A 19,081-nucleotide genomic window follows, 5' to 3' on the forward strand; every position below is an offset into this window, starting at 1 on the left:
GCGGTGGGGATTTGGCTGGTTTGAGGCCTGCAAAATTATGTGTGGAATTAACAACAGCAGCAGCGAAAAAGAAAAATTTCCATTCCCTTCCCCAACACTTTGCTATTGTGTTGCATTGTATTAATATCGTATTTTTTGGCAAGAGGCCGCGGCTGGTGCCTCTGAGCTGTGCTGTTGTGCCAGCCCGCCTGTGCTAGATGCCATCAGTAACATGGTGTGACACAACCAACAGCACCGGGTGTGACAAGCCACAGCAGCAACACATCTGCTGAGGTGATGTGGGGTGACAGGGATGGCTAAGACTCCTGCTCAAAATTTTAAACAGCTTAAAAGAGAAGGCACGCCTTTTTAAAGGATCCTGTCATGATTTTTCTTAATCACTAATACTTTTCCCCATTTATCTTATTAGGGAACTTAAGACTGGAATTTGCATGATGCTCCACTTCCCTCCATTTTATTCTTCTATAGAAATCCATGAGTGCTGTCGCACTGACCTCAATTTAAGAAAAAAAATAAAAGAGAGAGAAGGAAAACAGGGGATTACAGGACTTTGCCAAGATGAAGACATGAAGACTGGGTTGAGGAGAATTTGGGTACCTCCTTACCTAGCATGTTTGCAAGTACCATGGGTTTCACATGAGTACTAGAACATTGAAAACAGTTGTTCCAATTCTGTGCTGATAATACATTTTTTCACACCTACAATGCCTGTCAAATTTATAGCAACACAAGCAAAAACAATAAAAAACTACAACAACAAAAAGTAAAAATGCCACTTTGTTTCTCCTGGATCTACCAAACTTTTTCATTTTTTTCTTTAAATGTACAAAGTTTTTTCTCTAGCCATGATTTTAAGAAGGAAATAGACACCCTGGCCATCCTCTCACCCTTATTCTGTTTGCAAGGGACTGGTGATGTGAGCTCGAGCATCTCACCTTGCTCGCAGTCACTGGTGAGCAGGTGCTTTCTCTCCTCCCCACTGTCAGGGAAGGGCACCAGCAAAGCCCCAGCTGTTCTTGGTTTGAATGGTCCAGAATCTGGACCATTTTCCTCTTCTTCCTGTGTAAACAGAACAGGCCTAATGCTCATCTCATCTTCTGTGATGACAAGTCGAAATAACTCCCCCAAAACATGTAAAGCCAGGCTAGCACGAAACCACTGTGTAGGGACGATGAAACCAGCAGAAGCAGTGACCACAGCTGCAAGCCCATCTGATGGGGCATTCACAGGAGTGGAAGCAAAGAGAGGTGAGGAGAACATTTTGGTTTATGATGAATACTGAGTAATAATATAAGTGAGCATGTGAAGTGAGCAGTGGGGAGCTGTGCAACACTCACAAACAACTGCAACAAACCCCTTTGCTGGGATAATTTGATCTATCACAGTCCATGGAACGTGGCAGGATTATTATGGTCATTATTTATTATAGGTGTTAGAGATTTTTTTTCTTGGTGCTAAGAGCTGCTCGTGTGTGCTAAGTAAGGGAAGACTTGGTGCCTTCTGTGATGAGTGACTGGAAATGTGATGAAAAGCCACTCCTGCATCCTGCCCAAATGCCATGGCATGTCTACCGTAAATAATATTTCTGCATATTATGGATAACATTGTCTGAACATACCTGTAATATTATCCACACATCCAGCTCTGTGTATTTGTGTACAGGTGCATGTGTGTGCGTGCACGAGCAACACCGTACATGCACACCTAGGGTGATTGGCAAAAAGATGCCAAGCATTATTCCCCTTATTTCCACACAAATCATCCAAAATGAAGTGACTGGTCCTTCACATCTGTGGCATCATGTAAGCTCAGCATCGTCCGGGCTGCTGCAGGAGTGGGACAAAGGGCTGATGCTACAGTCCAGTTTCCTTGGCAACAGAGGAGGGGTAGTGAAACCAGAAATGTTGCAAACACCCCTTCTGCTCATCTCAGCCCAATGCACATTTTTGCAAAAGATACTGCTATTTGGGTAGTGGAAAAGGGTAAGAAAAATAAAAATCCAAATGCCTTTACCTTTCAGCTTGTGGAGTTTCTGAAATAAAAATAAATGGCATTTTTTTCTTGGTGTAGCTGTGGAGAGAAAGGAAAGCCGACGCGCAGGCCTCGTTTTCTGTGTGTAAAACGTGTGTGTTCTTTAAAAGGCAGTGGTTGGCTGCTTTTCCGGACATGATGTGGTTGAAGCTGTCATCGTAATGGAAATTCATTGCTGTAGCTATGGTAAATCGAGTTTTCTGCCTGTGCTGAATGCATTAGTCTAATGAGATGTTTGCAGCTGGAGAGCTGAGCTGCTGGAGACTTGCACTGTGCTAAGAGACAGGGAGAAGATGGCTTTTGCGGGGGTCTGTGTGACTGTGCTGAAAGTCCTCTGCCCTCTGGGTCCCAGTGCCCGAGCTCTCTAAAGACACCTCTCAGTGTTTTAACCTAAGCAATAGGTAAGGGGAAAGCATGCTTCTTCTTCTCTGCCTGGTGTTCGTCATTCAGCCTTGTTGGAGCAGTTCTCCTTCTGCTAGTCTGCATGGTAACTTTGCAGCTCCTCAGCTGGAGGCTCTCTTCACCAAAAGCACTCCCTTCCTCAGCCCTGGGAGCAGGTTTGGGGAGGAGGGGGCAGCAGATCTGTGCGTGCTGCTGGCTTATGCTGCGAGGCAGTGGCAGCGTGTGTGTATGTGTGTGCGCGCACTAGTTGATGAAGACTTCTGACTTCAGAGCACTCGGCATGCAGAGCAGCTTCGGGCTTTTCTGGACCTGAATCCAAGCAGGGATTATTTTTTTTTTTTGCTGCCAGGTAAATGCCTCTTCCATTTTAAAAGCAACTTGGTTTGTAATATACATAGCAGGTAGTATCTATAGTACAGATTTGGGGGTTTAATATAGTTCATAGACCAAAATGCCTCTTCTATTTTAAAAGCAACTTGTTTTGCAATATACATAGCAGGCAGCATCTATAGCACAGATTTCGGGGTTTAATATAGTTCATAGACCAATTAGTTTGATTATAATCTCCTCATATCTTCAAACCAGACGCAAAGTTGAATTTTTATCCTTAACTGGAGACTGAAAGGAGCAGTACTGTTTATATGCCAGGTTTTTCCTTTGAGAGTAACAGGCACCTAGCTTATGAGAGTCACCGAGGAGCAGACTTTAGCAGAGTTGTCTACGTTTGTTTTTCTCAGGTGTTTTGAAGGTAACTTTGTGAGAGGACAGAGCAGGGGGATGGAATGCCTGCGCACGCCCAGCTAACCCTGCCATCCCTCCCTGACTCCCGGAGCCTCTGCCGCCACCCCAGCCCATCGCTTGCTGACGGAGAGTGAAGCCCAGCGTGGTTCAGTGAGTAACTCAGCCTCTGCGATCTGGGTGCTGTTTCCCTTTCCATAGCTGGTGAATGGCTGCAGGTGTTGATTTCTTTGCCTCAGGTTCGTCTGGTGGTAGCGATCTGGTGGAAAGAAGTTGCTTTTGGTTTTGGTGCATGCAAGGCTTGTGGCAGGAGCATAAAGTTAATCTGGCAAGCTGTGGAAGGAAAGTTGTTTGAATTCTCTGCTTGGAGCGGGATTGCTGTCTAATGCTGGGTTTGTTTCAAGAGGCTTCTGAAGACACTTTGCTGAAGGATAAACCAAGGGCTTTTCAAATTGAGTAAAAACACAATGCAAAATGTAAAGGGAGGTTAAGTACTGAATACTTGGAAAGCACAGGGATGCTGTTATTTGCGGGAGCTGGGCTGGAGTCTAAAAAGTGTCTGTGTGCTACAGGAGTACTTTCAGCATCCTCCACCACCCTTTGCTGTCAGTCCCTGGTCCAGCTAAGCACAGTGGGCTCAATCAGCTGGTGTCATATCAGCTTAACTACCTTGGCTCCAGCCTTGTCTGACACAAGCTGAGGATATGGCTTGGAGATTTGCAAGTTTTGGTTTTGTGATCATATTTAGATGAGGTGTCTCCCAGTCCTCTCCAGCTGCAGGTAACTTTTTATTTTAATTCAGATGTCACACTGATTTTCCCAGTAAGGTAGAGTCCCTCTGCCCCATCATGAAAGTTGTTTAACCAATGCATATGTTGTTCTGATTAGACAGCCTGGCAGAGGCACAAGTTTTTTAATGACAGAGAGTGGAAGAGGGGCAGGAAAAAATTCTACCAACAGAAAAATTACATGTGCTGAATTACATCAGAAACTCTACAGAGGGTATACCTTGATAAATGTTTTGTTGTTGCAGCACAATAACTCTGATATTTTTGTTATTTTGTTTATTGGAAATGTTTGACAAGTACTTTCCTATGTTTTGTGGAAAAGAGTGGGTAGAAACAGGCAATTTTCTTTCTTGGGCGATCAGTGCCTGGCCCTTAGGTTTCTCACCTGCTGGGCACACATGACTGTACAGGTGCTTGGTGGTGGCTATGGTACCTAGAAAGAAGAAATCGCAGCAGGATGCTTTTCCCTCAGCCACTCCCTTAGATCTGTGCTTGATGCAAAAATTTGTTTTGTTTTGTTTTTTGCAATACATATTAGAAAGAAAGAGTTTAAGAGAGAAAGACCATAGAGCACCCCATCATAGCACATGGGTGACACTCCAAGACTCTGGAGGCTGAGATGTGACCTTAGACAGATGTCTCTCCTTGAATTTAAGGTAACACAAAAGAAAAAAAAAAAGAAAAAAAAGCAAGAGAGGACACAGGTTATAGGGTAAAACAAGGAAGTAGGGTGTGGGACAGTTGGCCCTTCACAGCCTGGGAACAGGAGACAGGCAAGCCCTGCCAACTGGGCTCCTGCCCACTCCCTCACCCAGCCCCGCTGGGACCAGGCAGGTGAGCGAGGGGCTCACTGCTGGGACGTGGGCTCCCCTCGGTAGGGATGCATCCATCCTCCTTATTCCTGGCCATGCTGGGACCACTCAGCACCCTCGCAGGTTTCCCCAGTGCCCAGGTCTGGTGGGAGCTGATCCAAACCCCACAGTAAAAAAGGGGATGATTTAGCCAATTCCTCAGCGTAACCACTTCTCATTGGGCTCTGACCAGGGGTACCCAGGGGCTTCCTTCCTGCTGTGGATTGAACCGATGTCACTAAGACTAGCCAATATTCCTGACACTAGTTCAAAAACATCTGAAGCACTTTAAACTACTGGAACAGGTTGTAGATGCCCCATCCCTGGAAACATTCAAGGACAGGCTGAACGGGGCTCTGAGCAACCTGATCTAGTTGAAGATCTCCCTGCTCATTGAATGGGGGGGTGGACCAGGTGACCTTTGTGGGTCCCTTCCAACCCAAATATTCTATTATTCAATGAAACTAGAGGCCAAGGTATGCTCCTCTCCTGCAAATGACAGGGAACACACACAAGCCTGACAAAGAAATACAAGGCATGAAAGCATGGTTTGGGTAAGCAAGACCATCAGAAAATAGTTCGTTAGACAGCCATGATTTCTGTTAAAAATTGAACGAAGCAAAATCTTTTTATTTGATAATACTGAAGTCAGCACAGCCCTGTTATCTTCAGGGGGATTTAGTTCACTTTCATAAAGTATACTTAATGGCATCATGGTGTTTTTTAAAAGAAAACCATAGCAATGAGAAAAAATATCCCAGTTCCCTAAAATCCTGCTATACTTCTCTCTCTGCAGCTTTAAAATGGTGCAAAGGAGGAGTCAGCTTTATTTACATAAAATATTCCAGTTGAGCTCTCCAGCTGACCATTAAGAGCAGCTACAGTATTTAATAGGTGACAGTCACCACCAGTCCTACTCCAGTGAGAATGAGCAAATAATTGCTTTGCTTATGCAAAGAAAAATATTTCAGACTCGTCTTAAAGGGAAAATTGAATTATGTGTATTAATTCTGCCATAACAAGTTGCCTCACAAGGAACTGGTTTTCTGTCCAAAGGAAGCAAAATTTTGTCTTCTATTTTGCTGTGCGTTAAAAAACCTCATTCAAAATTGTGTGTTGGAGGATTACACACTGTTCTGCCAAACAGAATCATGATATATGGGTGCATTAAAGGTACTGGCTCAATTTGCTATTGACTAATAAAACTGAAAATAATTTACAATCTAAACTAGCTTCTTTGCACCAAGTTTTCCTATTGATGAGAATGAAAAAATTGACAAAAGAAAGACTGATGTCTAGTGAAGGTGGGGTTAAAATTTACTAATTAAAGATCTGAACTTCTGATTTTTTTTTTCTAATAAAGCCTTATGAAGATGATGAAACTGTAAGTCATTCATTAAGATTGACTGCTCCCTTTAGGAACTAGTGTAAATTTGGCCTGAGTAAAGAATTGCCCAGAGAGAGTCTGGATGTGTAATTATGTTCTGCTGAAGGATGAATAATTCCTCTTGAACCGAACAGTTTGCTCTTGCCCTGCAGTTTATCCTGACCCCATCTTTAAAGGTGATTTTCATTGTACAGGAGAAATGGTGCTATAAATGCCAGCCTTTTGCTCTCCTTCTGCTTCAGGTCACTGATCTGTTCAGTTTGGGTGCAGGATGCAAGGGACAGCATTTTCTTTCCATCCCTGGTCAGTAGTGGGGCCAGGAACATGCCCCTAGTTTCCCGCTCCTCTTACCTGACCCGTGTATGGATGCCAGTGCACTCTCAGCATTCAAAATGTCAAATGGACAAAAGCACCCACAAGGGCCAGCTGTTGTTCTTGTTTCATTCCCAAGGAGAGCTGCCAAGGGCTAATCCCACAGCACATGCAGCCATAGGTGAGTCCTGCGTGATCCGGTGCAACTTGATGCTTGCAACATCCTCCATGATGTCGAGCAGCACAAGTAAGTTGTAGAAAATTAGCTATATTTCCCTTTGACTTGCTCCTTGGATGGGAGCAGCACGTGTGTATGCACATTTTGCCTATGGATCGAACGGTGGGAGCTGCTGTGCCTCTCTGTTGTATAAATACTTTTTCCTGATGCTTGCCTCCATCTCTCCATGCTTCCACAGTGATGTGAGAAAGATATCACAAAATGCAGCATGTTTTACTTGGTGGGAGGTGCAGGAAAGTTATGAGATGCTTTCTTCTTTCACCCCATCTTCCTGCAGGTGTCATGCACCTGATGTTTCAACACAGAAGGTAACTGTGAGTGCTTTTGCTTTCAAAGCTGATTTAGATTTAATAGTAGGTGAGGATGTGCTATCCCCACACCCCAAGCCTTGCTGAGCAGGGTCCTGAGATTTCGTTTCCCCACAGCTGACTGGGCTACCTACAGGCTGCAATGACAATGTCCTACAAGGGAAGTCCTCCCAAAACATCTCCCCAGAGAAAGATGCCACTCTGAGATGTTGCAGAGCTGAGCAGGCCAGCTTGCAGGCAGCTGTCGGTGTGAGGGGCTCTCGGTGGGGGTGTATATTTGTGTCCTCCCACTAGCAGGAGCAAGCTGCCACATCCCCATAACACAGAGGAGTCCTTGGTGATATGGAAGCCTCTAAGCAGCATTGGGCCCCAACCGTTTCTTCCTGCCCGCCTGTCAGTGAGGACACCACAGACAGGTATGTTTTTAACCCAAGACCTTGTCCTGTGACACAGACAGATTTATTGAGAATTATGGTCATCATCATCCTGAGGGGCTACAGTGAATGGTTAGGCACTCTATAAACTCACGGCTGAAGGCAACGTGTCGCTCAAACACTGCAAATCTATTAAGGCAGGAAAGAGGAAAGGTTGGAGTAAGGGACCTCTACTTGTCCTGTTTGCTGGGTGTCCCATTGCCACCTCCTGTCTCCTTGCCACGAAATTTGTTTCTCAGGTGCCCTCCTGCTCCCTAAGTGCCTCCCGCTGCTCCCTGGCCCCACAGTGTGGCCTGGATTTGGGGCAGAGTGGGCACACCTGACCCATGAGGCCACCTCTGCACCCTGTGAGGGGTGGTGGAGGCTCTCCCGGGGACGCAACGAAGGCACACAGCAGTGCCAGGACAGGCACAAGCAGGTTTTGGGTGGGGACTTCATTTTACACAGTTGGTGTGTAAAACAATCTGGTTTCCAAAGTCTGTATTGGAGGTTTGCAGCCATCTGCACCTGCAGGCACTGTGGGGAGAGAAATGTGTCTCAGGGGAGAGAGAAAAGATTTTGGGGGAGACTTCAGAGCTGGCCAGAGACAGTACTTGGACAGAAGAGATTTTGAAAGGCGAGGTAGTCACTGAAGAAAGGAAAGGAGCTCTGGGGTCTTAGCTGAAGACAAACCCAAAGGGTAACATTCCAAGAGTTGGTTCCCCATTAAAGACAGAGATTGCTTGGTAGTTTTTGTCTCTGCTGTCATTTTCATCTGCGACTGAGCTGCCTCCACACCTGGACATCCTGCCAGGCAGCCAGGCAAGCACAGTGGTGCTGCTGGCCGCTCCGTCTCAACTTGCACCCTGCGCTGCAGGAGGTGCCTGCACGCCCTCACCCCTGCACCCTCCAGCCTGGACAGATGCACCAACCCAGGGCTAACATGGGGATGCTGGAAAGACCTCAGAGGTTTATGGTGACTCCTATGGAAAAGCCCTGAGGCATTCAATAGAGATGCAGCCCAGCAAAGTGCTGTGGAGTTTAATAGTAGATAAGGCCTTTCAATAGATGTATCTGCATACATCCATGAGCATGTATGTGCATAGGAACCATTTTGTGAATGATGCAACAGAGACAGAGGATTTTTCCTTGTTTTCCATCTGAAAGAGTAAAAAAGTGAGTCAGTGTTATTTAATTTATTACCACTAGGAAGAAAAGTCTTGTGGAGGACACATCTATTTGGCATAGTATCTCAAAAAACTTGCACAGGAACTAAAGGAGGGCTTAAGTAATACCATTTCTGATGCAATTTTAAGATCTGTTTACCATAGAAGATGATTTCCTCTGCCTTGGAAAAGCACAGATCTGGTGAGGGCTCTTCTCTTGCAAATGTCAGGTGAAGCTTCTCATGTGAGCACGTGTGAGAAGAAGTGGTGCAAAAGATCTCCCTTTGCTTTTCTGCACCAAGTGCCACTAGAGGAAGGGCTCACATTTTGCTGCCAGGAAAAGAGAAAGTTGCAGTAGGTGGCCCACCTTTTCAAGGTGAGCATGTTCCCTTCCTGCAGCTGGGCAGCTGCCAAGGAGGCGTTGGGTGAGTAGAGATGGCGCAGGGCTCTGCTCTGTCCCTGGGGAACGGGAGGGACTCCAGTGCCACCAGTAATGAACAGCAATGCAACAAATAGAGCCTCAGTGCAGATGTGTCGTGAACATTCACAGAGTAAAAATAAACAGAAGATGTCTTTAAGAAACTGTTTATGAACATTATTTATGTATATGTGGAGACTCCATACCTCCCTGTTGCCTTAAAAAAATTTTCATAGCATTTATCTCCTGATTTCATTTGGCAGCCTCCATCTATTTCCCTATAAACGATGAATAAGAGATGTGCCTAGTAACTGTCTCTTATGGCTCAGTAAATACTTGAATTTATTTGCATATTAAGTTGGCCACATTTATATTGCGCTCACTAAATGCAACAACACGAAATACTACACAGAGGAGGCTAGTCGGCCATTAATGTGCTGAGGATTTATGTGAATGACTCCCTTTAACGTTAATGGAAGTTATCTACACAAATCGCCTTCCAATGGGGGAATCGACCATAATCTATGTAAATACATATTACTCACTGCTGTTTAGTCATTCAAAAGGATGCCTAGCAATCTAAACCACTGCTCTGGTGCTGATGATCAATCAGGTTTCCCTAAAATGGGGGAAGAGGGGGTGCTGCTTATGTAGGGTGTTGCATCACATCTGAGCTGGCACGTTTGGAGATGACTGCAGCCTCTTACACTTCAACGGGACATGACAGAAAATTTTTGCAAAGTTGAATCTTTGCTGAAGTAGTGTCCATGTGAGGGAGTGGGGGTCAGTTCTGCTGGGTGGGATGCAAGAGCTAGGAGAAGGCAGATTTCTCTGTCCCTCTTAAGTTCCTGGTGCAGCTGGGCAAGGAGTTCCATGTTTCCCACCTGAAGGCCATGCTGCTGCCTTTTGTGGGGGGTGCCGTGATCCTTCTGGTTTCATTGGGCTTGGCTCTCCTCTCGCTTGGGAAGCCACGTTCATGCAGGCCAACAAGCAGCGTGGCTGAGCTCTACCCATGCAGACGGCATATTATGTCTCCCTGCACAAAAAAAAAAAAAGGACATCCCCCCTACAATGCTGGAAACTTTACTGCTGGCAGCCTGGAACCCCAGGGGCTGCTGAGGCTGCAGACATGGGCAAGGTGTGCTCCAGGGAGAAACTGGCTCTGCTCTCCCTCTGCATGTCTATTTTTCACCTCTCCCATCTGGTCGAAAGGCAGTGGTGGGTGCAAGCCCTGCTGCACTGGCCCCCAGCTCAGCTCAAACCCCTCTGCAACACCAGGACTGGAAGGGTCCACAGTGAAGGCTGAAGCTGGGTGCCATCAGCCTGCCCTGGGGTGAGAGTCTTTGTTGCCAACCTTCCACTCAGTCCTACCTGGTCCCCAGGGTGGCTGAGCTGAGAAGAGCAGCTATTTACTTATTTGCAGCTGTGTGTCCGATTTTGGGCTGGGCACTGGGGCTTCTTTACAGCTTCCCAGCAACACTAAAGTGAAGCATGATCACAGAATCATGGAATGATTTGGGTTGGAGGGGATCTCTGGAGATCATCTAGTTCAACCCCCCCTGCTAAAGCAGGTTCACCCAGAGCAGATTACACAGGAATATGTCCAGGTGGGTCTTGAATGTCTCCAGGGAAGGAGACTCCACAACCTCTCTGGGCAGCCTGTTCCAGGGCTCTGATGGCTTTGATGGAGTTTCACAATGAATGTTAGACGGAGGCCACGGTGCTGAAACTGAAAATCCTCAAGTCCCAGTGAGGTGGAACGATGCTGTTTCTCAGAGGTGTGTTTTAATCCAGACTTGTTCTTTCTACAGCTCCCTGGGTCCAGCTCATCTCCTGGGAACCTCTGCTTCATTTCCATGGGTGCATGTGTTGCCCTGGGGCTGGGATGGGAAGCCCTGTTCATGGCTTACTGGTGATGACTAGGACTCTGTGGCCAAACCTTGGCTGTGGTTGCTGTCCCATTGGATGTCTCGACTGGAGGAGAGCAGTGAGGTGAAAAAGATGCTCCCACCTTTCTGGCCATACTGTCCTCCCTGCTGGCCCTCCCTGCTCAGCAACAAAGCCCTGTGCAGTGCTGAGCATCTTCTTTTTCCTGTTGGCCAGAGAAGACAGTAGCCAGGCAGGTGAACAATGAAAACCATGCTAAGGGGACAAGCTCCAGGGACATCTTGACCCTCGCATGGCTGCATATGGGACAGCTGCCCCACTGCTCAGGGAGCACATAGCAGCTCTGATAATCCAGGGATATTTATCATTTGTTGCTTTTTTCTTGATTGCATTTATTTAACACACATTAATGTGTTTCATTCCTCGTGGGATTGCTGTAGTTGTACTAGGCCACTGAAGTCAAGCCTGTGCAAATATCCTTCCCTCTCAGAATACGGGCTTTTTGGGTGATGCTAAAGAGAAAACAGAAAATGTAGCTCTTCTGTTCTTTGCAATTGACTAGATGAAGGTAAATTTGCTCTGAAACAAAAAATCAAGTGATGAGGGCAATGGGACCAATCACAATGTTACTATTCCAGTCTGATTCCCACGCAGCCACAGCTGTCTCTCCAAATCCCCATTTGATGCTGGAGATGGGCTCATTACCCGGCATCACATTAGGAAGCGTGACATCCTCACCAGCCTGTTGGGGTACCCAGCACCTTATTGTCCCTTATCCCAGAGACAGCTGAGAAAACCTACATCAGCAAAAATGCAGTTTTGCTGCTGCAAAGCTCTTAGGTGCTGGGGTGTTGCTCCATGCAGCTCAGCTGAATGGGTAACCATATCTCAGTCTTTCCCTGCATAGACACAGGTTTGTGTCTTTGCTACACGAGCATTCAGAAGCTCCTGCATGTCAGGGCACCCTGCAGCAGACATAAAGATGTGCTGGTGGCCCATACTGGTCCTCTGGGATGGTCGGTTTTTAACAGTGTGGTATGGGGGAAGACTCCTGGGAGAAAACTTCAACTTCAGAGACATTTCTATTAACAAGAATATTGGAGATGGTAAAATTCCTGCAATCTCAGGTGTTCCACAACTTATATTAAATTTACCTGCCAATGGTTTCTACCTATGATTTCTAATTAAATGAAGTTATTAAACTGGGAGACAATATTGCAAAAATTATGATTGATCTTTTATCCTTACCAATTATTTTCACACATTCAGCAAGTGACAGTCTCTGTTGACAGCAGGGACCAACGCTGAGCTGTCAAAGAAACTCCATTGCTTGTCATTGCCAAAAATAAAAGATCTGTTAAGGTGAGCTACCATTAACCTCATGCCAAGGCTTTTGTCTCTCTGTCAGCTTGGATCGTGCGGAGCAAGAGGGTCTGCCCAGGGAAGGGCTGATGTTTAGTGGTGGACTTGGCAGTGTTAGGTTAACAGTCGGACTCAATGATCTTAAAGGTCTTTTTCAACCTAAACAATTCTATGATTCTATGATGCAGGTATTTATTTACCAGGGTAGGCAGGACACTGCTGCATGTTGAGGAGAAAACAAAAGGTGGTTGGGTGTGCAGTCTGGAGGGCGGCACTCAGGAACATCCTCCTCTGTGAAATGGGGAGAACAGGACTGATTAAGGCTTCTGGTAGGTGACTTATTCTAATTAATCTGGGGTGTTCTCCTTAACTCATTAATATTAAGCTCTGCAGATACAGAGGTCTCATGCCTGATGCTTTAATAGCTGGGTGAAAGTGCAGAGGAACTGGAAATGATGGTCTTGCTGTGTGCCCAGCCTGTGTCCCATGCTGTGACTTCAACCTTAATTACTGTTTGATTAGGAAGTGTTGCTAGTCAGAGATTTCAATGATTATTGTTAGTAAGTCTGGGAGACAGTGCATTACTCTTTTTTTTTTTGACAACAGAGAAATAAATGGCAATAGAATAAATAAATAAAGTCAGCCTCTGAAAAGGTCACATTTGCCTACACTCACAGTCAGTGTGACCATTTTTATGCTAATTTTGGGACAGTGAAAAGCTTGACACTATGGTACTGCTGCCTGGTGATTCCTGGAGAGGGCAGCTCATGCTGGTCAACATCGAGGTGTTGAAGCATCAGGAGGGAAAGGATGCTCTGGGAAGGCCAGGAGAGTGTGGTCCATAAGGGAATGCAAAATTAGAGGAAAGTGGAAGGAAAATGAAATAAATGAAGTCTGAAATCCCTCCAGATATTCAGGAGGCTCCATTCATCATGTGCTGTGGATGGCGCTGTGCCACAGGCCCTCACAGGCTCCTTGCAAGGGTGGGAGATCTTTCTGAGTGTAATATGTTAAAATCATCTGTTCTCAGAGATGATAAAGGAACAAAGAAAGCTTAGGAGGAAGACAGGATAAATTCCAACTGGAGAAAATGGCTTCAGATAAAGAATTTGATGCATAATGATGGTATTGATGGTGTTGTACCCCATGTCATTTACAACACAAGAGAGTAAATCTGACTTCAGGCTTTAAGATGCAGAGGAAGGAGGTGCAGTGGGGCACTTCGCCTGTTCTGCTGTGGGTATCTGAAACACACCTGATCCACTGGCATTTAGAGACTGCCTTGGATTTCCAAGACAGGTACAGAGAGCATTTCAATCTGCTGCTTTCTTTCCTTTGCAATTTCACAGCGATTTCATGGAGACATACATACTAACTGTCTCAAACACTGTACTGCCTCAAAGAGCTCATAATGTCTCCCTGAGCGATGTGGTCACACACACAAATCAAAACTGGGATGACTTACCTCTGTCTTATGTTCCCACCCCCTATGCAGGGGCAGGCAGAGTCAGCTGTGACCTGCAGATATTTTATCTGTTTCATATCATTTGTGCTTTCTCACTGGCAGAAGAAAGGGATTAAAAGCTGAAACATTGTGTTGAACAATTTTGAAATTATTCTGCAGAGGACTTTGCTAGTGATTCACATACTGGGACATTCCTCAGACACTGAGCATCTCCTGGAATCCCCACTGCCAATGAGCATGAAAACCTCTGTGCTAAACCAGAATATGAGGCAGTGGGTGGCTGTTGTCAGGCTCAGGTTGCTGTGTGCCTCAATCTGTGCAGGGAGACATTTCTTCCTTGGCAGGCCCAGGTATTTCAGTAGAGCTGTGATGAGTTGTCTTTGCTGCTTGAATTGTTGTCCCAATTAGAAAAAATATAGCCAGGAATGAAAGACATTGCCATTCTCTGCTAGAAATCTCTTGTCAATTTTGTGACACAGACACAGAAAAAATTGAAAATAATGACATCTCGAGAACTAGCAAACAACTCAATGTGCTGTGCAGAAAAAAATTCACTGTGTGCAGGGGGTAAGTACACAAAATTAGCTCCTCTGTGGTCCCACAGAGTGCTGTTTTGGAGGCTTATACTGGACTGCAAGAGCGTATATGCCTTCTGCTGGTGCTCAGTGTTGCTCTCACCAGTTAGTGTCAGAATTAGATGGAGTGACTAGTGATTAGCTTTGTGACTAGTTCCTGTAACGTGCCTAAAAGCTTTCCATTAGTTGTCCTCGGAGCTGGTTTGGAAATGTGTCTTCTCCTGACCAGCAGCTGCAAGCACAAACTGACTGAAAATTCATTCCGTGGGACCTTTCATCTGGGATGCGTTTTTTTGAAGAGCAGCAAAAGCAGACATTTAATCAGTACAATTTTGCAAAATCTATTGCCCAAGGTATGCAGGCGATGACACACAAGCCAGCTGGAGTGGTTTTGTTCTGAGTGTTGAGTTTCTAGGGGATGAAAACAGGGTTGTTGCCAAACACAATGTAAAAATCACCTAGAAAACAGGAAATGGTGGTTTGTTGGAGAGGGAAATCAATCAAAACAGCTCTGAAAAATGAAGGTTATAGGTTTATTTATAAAATTAATTACAGATAAATGGGAACAAACTTTACTCTTGGGCGCTGCATGCTTTAGTAACCAGCCCCAGTTTGCAAAGCTTTGCTCCCTAGTCACAGTGAGTCAAAAATTGCTAACTGGCCTCATGGTGTTCCCACAGTTTAGTCACAAGTCCAGGATATTTTGCAGTTTTCCAGCACATTTTCATTCCAGATGTGTCTGCTCTGCGTCTTGAGAACCACCTGCAGCTGTCCCCAAAGACAGACTCGGTGTCCATGCAGACAGTGAGCCTGTGAGCAGCCAGAGGTCATCTTCCCAAAGCGGGGTCAACCAGGGGGAAATCACAGCGGGTGGCCTGGAACAGCCACCAACCTCTGCCAGCCTGCCCCATGGTCACTCAGGTACCACAGTTCTTCTTCTACAGTGGGAAGCAGTGGCAGTGGGGTGACTGTCTCATTTCCAAGCAGCCCTGGGTAACATGGCAGACTATAGCAAGTCATGCGCATGCTTTTCTTGTTCCTGAACTTAATGATTAAATTGATATCCTTTTATTTATGCTGTCTAATTACAGTCTTAAAATGTAGTTTGAATATAAGCGTATCTCCTGTCTGTGGAAGAGAAAACTTTGAGCATCTTCAGAAGCTGTGGCCCCTGAAGTCTCTAAAGACAGAAACATAAGAGCTACTCCAGTTTATTCCAGAAAAGGATGAATCTTTTATAAGTTGGTTTTTTTTTTGTTTTTTTTTTTGTTTTTTTTTTTCCTCAAAATGTAATATCAAAGTGTAGCAGGTCCCTAAGGAATAAGGATAACTTTATGTGAGAGAAGTGTGAAGCTCCTGCCCTCTGCCTAAGAAAAGATATTTCCCTACTGACTTTTGCAAAATCACTTCTTCAGATTTAGAGGGTTAATCTACTTCCTGGAACAGATATCTGTGGTAGGCTTATCAACTGGTATGCACAATCCAGTCAAGCGTATTGGTGTTGGAGAGAAATCATCCTGGAGTCAGGGGCTGGATATTAATGGTGACAGAAAGGGAGGCAGAGTATGGGGTGGTGCAGGAGCAGGAGGACCAGACCACGGCTGCTGAGCACCCCAGGGTTCCCCAACACACTGCTGGGATTTCATTTAAGTGCAAGAGGAGAAGTAGTGGACTGCTTCTTCAGTGCTCAGACTGCCTGGAGCGCACATTTTAATGGGGAAGGGGAGTGTCCCACCTCTTTTTCGAAATTGGCATATTAGCCCCAGCGTTTTAACACAGCAGACATCATTTGGCAAGGAAGGAAACACAGAAGTTTTATTCCATATTGTGGGCTCAAGAAAGGTGGGGAAATTATGGCAGTTGTACCCAGAACAGGGGTTGTCTCTGTGTTAAAAAAGTATTCACTTGGCAAAGTAACTGAGGGTGATAGTATGTAAAGCCATAATGAAACGCCTAGAGTAGCAAAGAAGGCAATAAATGCCAGCAGAAAACATCCAGACCACCTCAAGCTGCTCATCATGACGATTTTCCCTTTCTGCTATAAAGGCAGCTCGATTTTCTTATTGAACCACTGGAGGTCCATTGGATCTGAGGAAGACAGGGAATTTTTTAACTTGACTCAATTTTTTGTGCTAGTCACTCTTTCTGCTAATTCCAGATGGTTTCAGGGATCAGCCCAAGTCGTGCAGGCCAGGTTGGCCCTGGCATGGCAGGCATTGGAGAAAGGCTGGGGTTGGGGTATCATAGGCAGGGTTGGCGGGAAGCAGATTGCTGTCCTGCCAGTGTTATGGGGGTGGAAAGTTCTTTCTCATCCTGCCCTGGGTTTAAATCACAGTGATTTCAAGGCGCATGGGGAAAAGTCCCTGAGCCAGTGCCCTCATATCCAGCACATGAGGTCGAGATGGAATTGCCCTGTGATGAACACACACAATATGGGAGAGCTGTGACAGCAGATGATGAGACGCTTGGACCTCACGTTGGATAACAGCCTGTCATCAAGGGGCCATCTCGTCACAACAGAGCACCCCAGGCAGGGGTGAGTCTGCCTCTTCTACTGTTTTCCAGCTCTTCCACCCTGACACAGCCTCTTTTCCTGCTCTCCAACAAAAGTTTTGTTGCACCTTGCTCTTTACTGCAAAATGGTCACCAAAAAATGAGAATTTTATACACTTTTTTTTTTTCCAAAAATTCCCAGCCAGCTCACATTGCAGTGTGCACTAGGCAAGTGGGATAAGCATCCCAAATCCTCGCACATTTGCTTGTCTGTATCGCATTGGTGAGACTTTCATACTGCCTACTTCTCTCTGCTGTCCTCCATCACCTCCACAGAAATGTGTACAAAACCCCTCCTCAATTTTTCCTGTCCCAAATGCACCCCAGGGGGATTCTCTGTGGTGAGAGGGCACATAGGATCTAGAAAAATAAGAAGTGTGGTGTCATTGCACCTTCTCCCTACCCATCTCCCACCATCTGACTTCAATACATTGACCTTCTCTGAGTTAGGTATCTGCTCCTTCTCTCCTTCTTCCCACTACATATAAATGTCTTTTTTCTTTTTTTCTGTTTTTCTGGTTCAAGAAAACACTGGAAGCAGTGGAACCAGTTCAGGGAAACTACCCAGATATTTGGATCCTTCTTTGAAACAAGGCAGCAGCTTTGTAAGGCTTATCCATTTATGGCAGGCACTGGTTGAGGGTATCCTATAAATGTAAAAACTATAGAAAAATGGAGAAGGGGAAGGAAAAAGGCAAGCAGTTATAAAAGAAGAGGACGGAGTACTGCCAGACAAGTGAGGGGGAAAAAATATGAGTATCAGCCGATTACATACTCAGCTGGAGAAGTGAAATGGCCATAATATAAATGTTGCTCATTTCACATTCATTTGTTCCAAATCTTTGCCCCTGAAAATTTAACAGCAGAAAGGATCCGTGGCTTATCGGTGATGAAAGCATCTGGCTTCTCCCTGAGACACAGAAGATGAGAAAGAAAGTAACAGCATTCAAAAGAGAAGTTGGTGCTTTCTTTGCTTGTCTGAAGGCTGTAGATAAATAAGACATTGCTTTGTGTGCCTGTAGTTCAAGGAGCGTTAGCTTGTTAACCGCACAAGTTCCCTGGTAACAAAGCTAATGGCAAGAGGGGACTTCTGGAAAGCAACCTGTAAATTACACTGGCCAAGTGTGTGATCAGAAACAAGGGCGTCTCAACTAGCAATCGCTTGGTGAAATACATGGAACAGGACCAATTTAAATTTAATTGCTGGTTCAGAATCACAGCCTGTTTTATGGGCTGAAGCCCTATCAGGGCTACAAACATTCATGTATTTATAGAAAGATTTGTTTCATTGTCATCTTATTAATTAATAATAGACATCCTGGCTATCTTTGCATCTCCAGCGTTTGGAGTTTGAGTTGGGGAAACTGAGGCTGGAGAATCTTGGTGTTGGAAATCGCATCTAGTATTTCAGGGAGAAAAGAGCCATGTGTTCTGCATTATAGCCCTCTTAGTCACTGGAAAAGTCACTTGGTCCTGGACTGCAGATGGACAGAGGTAGGGCAGCGTGGAAGCAGGTGGAGAGCCCATGGGACATATCTTCAGCTGGCTGCAGCCTGGAAAGGTAGCAGCCCTCCATTACACCTCCCTACATCCAGAGGGATGCTGATGGGGGGATGCAGCATCTCATCACCCTCCTGAGCAGGAGTGTAACAGCCTGCAGACACAATGGGGGAGAGGACCTCCCTCTTTCGGAAACCTGCAGCCTGTCAGCACTGACAGAAGGACTTTCAGATGAGGTGGGGAAGGTGAGGGACAATAGGCAGATGGTAATCCTGAGATTGCAAGTCTGCAGAAGTAACTGCTTTTGCAATAAATACCAAACTTAGAACACTCAGCTTGCAGCCTCAGCTTTCCACCCTGAGGGAGTTTTGCATAGCTCCTGGACTCCTCCTTCAACAACACGCTACATTTTACCATCCTCAGGATTTCAGGACAGGGGATTTTAAGACACTTTTTATAGAAAACTGAAATGGCACCTCTGCATACCCTGATGCTGAGGCAGGAGACCTCGGGGTAGTGAGGGAAGGGACTCAAGCTGTTTTGCTGGCACCTTGTCTTGCAAATGGTAAACCACAGTCTGAGGTGAAGACCTGCCAGAGGAACTCCACTCTCTCCTGCAGCTCCTCAAGATGGGAGACTGAATCCAGGTGCTGTTTTACTTCTTGTTTCTCTGCAATATCAGAAGTG

The 19,081-nt window shown here is 45.6% G+C and overlaps 1 protein-coding gene across 1 annotated transcript in view; it reads left to right on the plus strand.

Moving 5' to 3' along the window:
• Positions 1-2,266: 2,266 nt before the first annotated feature.
• The window catches only part of SCML4 (Scm polycomb group protein like 4), an 82,819-nt gene continuing 66,004 nt past the window's right edge, over positions 2,267-19,081 (plus strand). The window contains exons 1-2 of the mRNA XM_065835802.2: positions 2,267-2,432; positions 3,171-3,324. The gene's annotated coding sequence lies outside the window, so the exon portion shown is untranslated. The remainder of the gene's footprint in view (positions 2,433-3,170; positions 3,325-19,081) is intronic.

This window comes from Patagioenas fasciata, chromosome 3 (assembly GCF_037038585.1).
Source record: "Patagioenas fasciata isolate bPatFas1 chromosome 3, bPatFas1.hap1, whole genome shotgun sequence".
In the NCBI taxonomy this organism is placed as follows: Eukaryota; Metazoa; Chordata; class Aves; order Columbiformes; family Columbidae; genus Patagioenas; species Patagioenas fasciata.